Genomic DNA, 6,000 nt, shown 5'->3' with positions numbered 1-6,000 from the left:
AGCAAATGGACTTTAACGTAAAAGATAAAACATTGAGCGGTGCCTGGGAGACTCAGTTGCTTAAGTGTCTGCCTTCAGATCAGGTCATGATCCCAGGCTCCTGGGATGGAGGCCCATGTCAGGCTCCTTGCTCAGCCTCTCCCTCTGCCTGCCGCTCCCCTTGCTTGTGCTTTCTGTCAAATAAACAAAATGTTTTAAAAAAATAATAATAAAACACTGAGCTTTTTTTTTCTCTATTTTTCTTTTTTTTATTAATCATTTTTTTATTTATTTTCAGCATAATAGTATTCATTGTTTTTGTACCACACCCAGTGCTCCATGCAATCCGTGCCCTCTCTAATACCCACCACCTGGTTCCCCCAACCTCCCACCCCCCCACCTCTTCAAACCCTTCAGATTATTTTTCAGAGTCCATAGTTTCTCATTGTTCACCTCCCCTTCCAATTTCCCCCAACTCCCTACTCCTAACTCCCCATGTCCTCCATGCTATTTGTTATGTTCCACAAATAAGTGAAACCATATGATAATTGACTCTCTCTGCTTGACTTATTTCATTCAGCATAATCTCTTCCAGTCCCGTCCATGTTGCTACAAAAGTTGGGTATTCATCCTTTCTGATGGAGGCATAATACTCCATAGTGTATATGGACCACATCTTCCTTATCCATTCGTCCATTGAAGGGCATCTTGGTTCTTTCCACAGTTTGGTAACCATGGCCATTGCTGCTATAAACATTGGGGTACAGATGGCCCTTCTTTTCACTACATCTGTATCTTTGGGGTAAATATCCAGTAGTGACACTGAGCTTTTTTTATTATCTTGAGAAACTATATTAAGTGTATAGTCTGAGTAGAAACAATCTGAGGGTTTGTTATGCTTTTTATTTTTGTACATTCAAATATTTTTCCCACCAAAAATTAAAGAAGCTTAATGAGATTGCACAAAATTGAAACACTGATCTTTGAGGTCATCTCTGGAGATAAAGAGTGTCGGAACTCCCAACTGTTCCTCAAGCTACTAGCGCCAAGACAAAGAAATGCACACCCTGCTAGAGTGAATATAGTAGGCCATTCATTAAGCTTTCTGGCTTTGAAGGTGGTTAACATGTAATCAGCTGAAATGTCCTTGATTTCACTGTAAGAAACTACACTATCCTGAACGGTCTCTTCACCCACACAAAGTAAACCGAGTATAGCAGTTGTTACCACTAGACGAGCTATATTCAGTCCCTGGCAAGCATTATACCAATACAATGGGAAACATGTTTTTCTATGCATTTCTGTTAAGACCCATATAGGCCCTAATCCTATTTTCTACCAATTCCAAAATAATCCTCCCTTGTTCTTAATGGCTTGAGTTTTCCTGCATTTTGCTCCCTTGCTCTCTTTTCTAGGAACTGACTTTTTTCTTTCTCCTACTTTCCCTCCTATCTTATCCTTTTACCTCAGTAAATACAGTAAGTATTTGCAAAATACTTCAAACTTGTATAGAACCTGTTCTCTTTTCTGTCAAGAACTTGTTACTCAGGTACCCTAACTTTCCTTATTTGGATGCCATTCCAGACCAAAGCCCAGAGCCCTTCTTCAGTCATTAAGATTCAAAAGATAAATATTCATTTTCATGGGTTCACTAAGGTTAACAGTTTAAAAAAAAAAAAAAAACTTTCTTCTACATAACATCATGTGTAAAACTATCCCAGGAAGCTGATAGCACAGACATCACCTACCCCCTATTTTTTGGTGAGGAAGCTGAAACTCAGGACAGTCAACTCAGTTATCTAGGACCTTATAGCTGGGTCAGAGCTAGGACTCAGTATCCTGACAACTGATCCAGCCACTTTTTCCTCTATACTCATTTTTCCTTTTCCCAAGAAGAGAAAGCTCCATTTTGGGTGAAGGGAGAGTTTTTGATAAAACTTACCTTCTATGATTATACTGAAGTGATGTCATTTCTCCTGAAGGTAATCTCTCTGTCCACTCACTTAGCATCTGCCTTACACATCCTCAGCCTTCTCTTGGTATTTCACTTCTCACTGCACAATATTCAGCCTCTCCTTTTCATTTGACCCTCCCACTCAGCATTTATAGAAGCAATATTTCATTTAAACTTATTCAAGTTTCTTTACTCTTAAGGGAATTCCCTGTCACCCAACATGTCTCCAAGGACTACCCTATCATTCTCCTTCCCTTCAGATGAACTCAGCAAAATTGGCTCTAGTTCTCAGTTTCTTCTCACTCCACAAGAGGCCATCAGGCTTCTGCCCAAAATAGACACCAAAAATGCTGGGTCCCAGTGTTCTCCTTGTGCCTAAAACTAGGGAGAAAAAAAAAAAAAGATCATTTAATCTATTACTTGATTTCACTGTAGCATTTGACATGGATAGCCAGGAATCTAACAATAACAATCTTTATAGATCATCTTCATAATTTATAAAGCAACAAATTAATGCTTGTAATGTTATTAATCCCTTCTCCTTTAAGGAATTAATCTCGCAAGTAAGTATTTCTTTATTTCTAGTTTCTTAAAAGCAACTTAAGTTCTGTTGTATTTTGAATCAACACATTATAAAAATCATGTAAACTGCGGAAATGATTTTTTTTTCTAATTCTGTATGCCATTAATAGATGCCTTAGCATCAAGCCCTAATAACTCCAACTAGGAAAAATCTTCTCTTGACTCTTCCTTTCTTAAAAATGTCCTTTTGTGGCAAAAATGAACAATTGGAATTTCATCAAGATCAAAAGCTTTTGCACAGCAAAGGAAACAGTTAATAAAACCAAAAGACAACTGACAGAATGGGAGAAGATATTTGCAAACAACATATCAGATAAAGGGCTAGTGTCCAAAATCTATAAAGAACTTAGCAAACTCAACACCCAAAGAACAAATAATCCAATCAAAAAATGGGCAGAAGACATGAACAGACATTTCTGCAAAGACATCCAGATGGCCAACAGACAATGAAAAAATGCTCCATATCACTTGGCATCAGGAAAATACAAATCAAAACCACAATGAGATATCACCTCACACCAGTCAGAATGGCTAAAATTAACAAGTCAGGAAATGACAGATGCTGGCGAGGATGCGGAGAAAGGGGAACCCTCCTACACTGTTGGTGGGAATGCAAGCTGGTGCAACCACTCTGGAAAACAGCATGGAGGTTCCTCAAAATGTTGAAAATAGAACTACCCTATGACCCAGCAATTGCACTCCTGGGTATTTACCCTAAAGATACAAACGTAGTGATCCGAAGGGGCACGTGCACCCGAATGTTTATAGCGGCAATGTCTACAATAGCCAAACTATGGAAAGAACCTAGATGTCCATCAACAGACGAATGGATAAAGAAGATGTGGTGTATATATACACAATGGAATACTATGCAGCCATCAAAAGAAATGAAATCTTGCCATTTGTGACGACGTGGATGGAACGAGAGGGTATCATGCTTAGCGAAATAAGTCAATCGGAGAAAGACAACTATCATATGATCTCCCTGATGTGAGGAAGTGGAGATGCAACATGGGGGGTTAAGGGGGTAGGAGAAGAATAAATGAAACAAGATGGGATTGGGAGGGAGACAAACCATAAGTGACTCTTAATCTCACAAAACAAACTGAGGGTTGCTGGGGGGAGGGGGGTTGGGAGAGGGGGTGGGGTTATGGACATTGGGGAGGGTACGTGTTATGGTGAGTGCTGTGAAGTGTGTAAACCTGGTGATTCACAGACCTGTACCCCTGGGGATAAAAATATATTATATGTTTATAAAAATTTTTTAAAAAATGTCCTTTTGTCAGGGAGTGCTTAGAGATCCCACACACTCCTATGTTTCTCTCTCTGTTGAGCCCTTCTTATTCCATTGGGGTGCCCTTGCCCATCACTTAGATGCTGGGGTCCCTTGGGGCTCTGTCCTGGGCTCTTTTCTCTTTTCACCAACATATCCTATCTGGGTTTTCTCATCCATTCCCATGGCATCAGCTTTCCCAACAAGCTGAGAAAACTCTAATCAGTATAAGTAGTCCAGGTCTCAGTAAACTGGCAGTGTTCGGATCATTTCAACTTTAACCTGCAATAACAAATTCCGTACATCCTCATTGGACAGCTCACAAGGGAACACTATAATCACATCTTCACATGTATGAGTATACTCATAGTTAAGAACAGAGATTATGAGAGACAGAGAGAGCGATAAAGAAATGACTTAGTTAGAATATAAGCTTTGCTGCTCCAGTGAAGAGATCTCAAAATGCAATGACTTAAATAAGAGAAAGTATTTTTCAATTACATGAAAGTCTAGACTACAGCGGCCTTTGGATGACTCAGGAACTCAGACTGTGTCTTGCTTGTTGCTCTGCCTTCTTTAACACATGGCTTCCATCTTAAGGTCTACAACAGAAGCTATGACTATAGTCATCATGCCCACATTCCAACCAGTGGTGAGGAAGGAAGGGGAAGCACAAAACCCAACTCTTCCTTTTGAAGTCATGAAAAGCTGCAACCATCACTTCCGCTCATAATCCAATCACCAGAACATAGTCATATGCCACACTCAGCTTCAAGGGAGAAGACTAGAAAATAAAAGTTTCCAGCTATGCAGCTTGTGTGCAGCTAAAATTCAGGAGTTCTGTCATTTTTTTAAATGCTTTATTTATTTATTTATTTGAGAGAGAAAGCATGAGCCATGGGGAGAGGCAAAGGGAGAGGGAAAAGCAGGCTCCCCACTCAGCAGGGAGCATGACCTGGGGTTCGATCCCGGGACCTTGGGATCATGACCTGAGCCAAAGTCTGAAGCTTAAACAACTGAGCCATCCAGGCGCCCCCTCAGGAGTTCTATTATTTAAAATTATAAAGATAGAATTGGAGAAGGGATCATAGGATACCAACAGTTTCTGCTGCATGGATGTGAAATGAATGTTTCTGAAATCAATATCTTTACTTATTGTGTTCATTACGATATTTTCTATTTTACTATATTCTAGCTCACGTTTTTTAAATCTTGGTCATAACTCACTGAATATATCATAGCTTGTTGTAGATAATGACCCACAATTTGAAAAATATTGCTCTAAGCCTATTGTGTCAAACATGGTAACCAGTAGCCACATGGCCTATTGAACATGCAACATGTGGCTAGTCTAAATTGATATGTGTTGTAAGCATAGAATCCCACACCAGATTTCAAAGACTTAGTACAAAAAAAGAACCTGAAGTATCTTAGCAATTTTTATATTGATTAAATGTTGAAATGATAATATTTTGGCTATATTAAGTAAAATAGATAATCAAAATTAATTTGTCTTTTTTTTAAGATTTCATTTATTCGTTTAACAGAGAGGGAGAGTACAAGCAGGGAGAGCAGCAGGCAGGGTGGGAGGGAGAAGCAGGCTCCCTGCTGAGCCAGGAGCCAGATGTGGGACTTAATCCCAGGACCCTGGGATCACAACCTGAGCCAAAAGCAGCTGCTTAATGAACTGAGCAACCCAGGCATCCCTTATCTTTGTTTTTTAATGTGGCTACTAAAAAATGTAAAATTACATAAGAGGTTCACATTATATCTCTATTAAGTCATACTACTCTAAACTCTAGATGCAAATGTCAAACTCCCTTTGAATATTAATACTTGAATATTCCATGAACACTTTCTTTTTTTTTTTTCTTTTTTCTTTTTTTCTTTTTGGAGAGAGAGTGTGTGTGCGCAGGCAGGGGGGAGGGGCAGAGGAAGAGAGAGAGAGAATCCCAAGCAGACTCCATGTCCAGTGCAGAGTCCGACGTGGGGATCCATCTCATGACCCTAAGATCATGACCTATGCAGGTGCCCCTACAAGCACTTTCTAAAACCAGACTCCTTATCTTCCCAGCCCTCAGCCCTTCTTCCGTCCTTCGTTCCCACTCTGTATTCCATCTGTTCCATTCAGTCAATTAAAGGCAACACAATTCACTCCATGACCAGCCAGGAAAATTGAAAAGAACATTTCATCACATACATATATTTGCTG

This window comes from Enhydra lutris, unplaced genomic scaffold (assembly GCF_002288905.1).
Source record: "Enhydra lutris kenyoni isolate GAN:26980312 unplaced genomic scaffold, ASM228890v2 scaffoldscaffold7, whole genome shotgun sequence".
Classification (NCBI taxonomy): domain Eukaryota; kingdom Metazoa; phylum Chordata; class Mammalia; order Carnivora; family Mustelidae; genus Enhydra; species Enhydra lutris.
The sequence above is the reverse complement of the archived record's forward strand: the minus strand, read 5'-3'. Positions refer to the sequence as shown.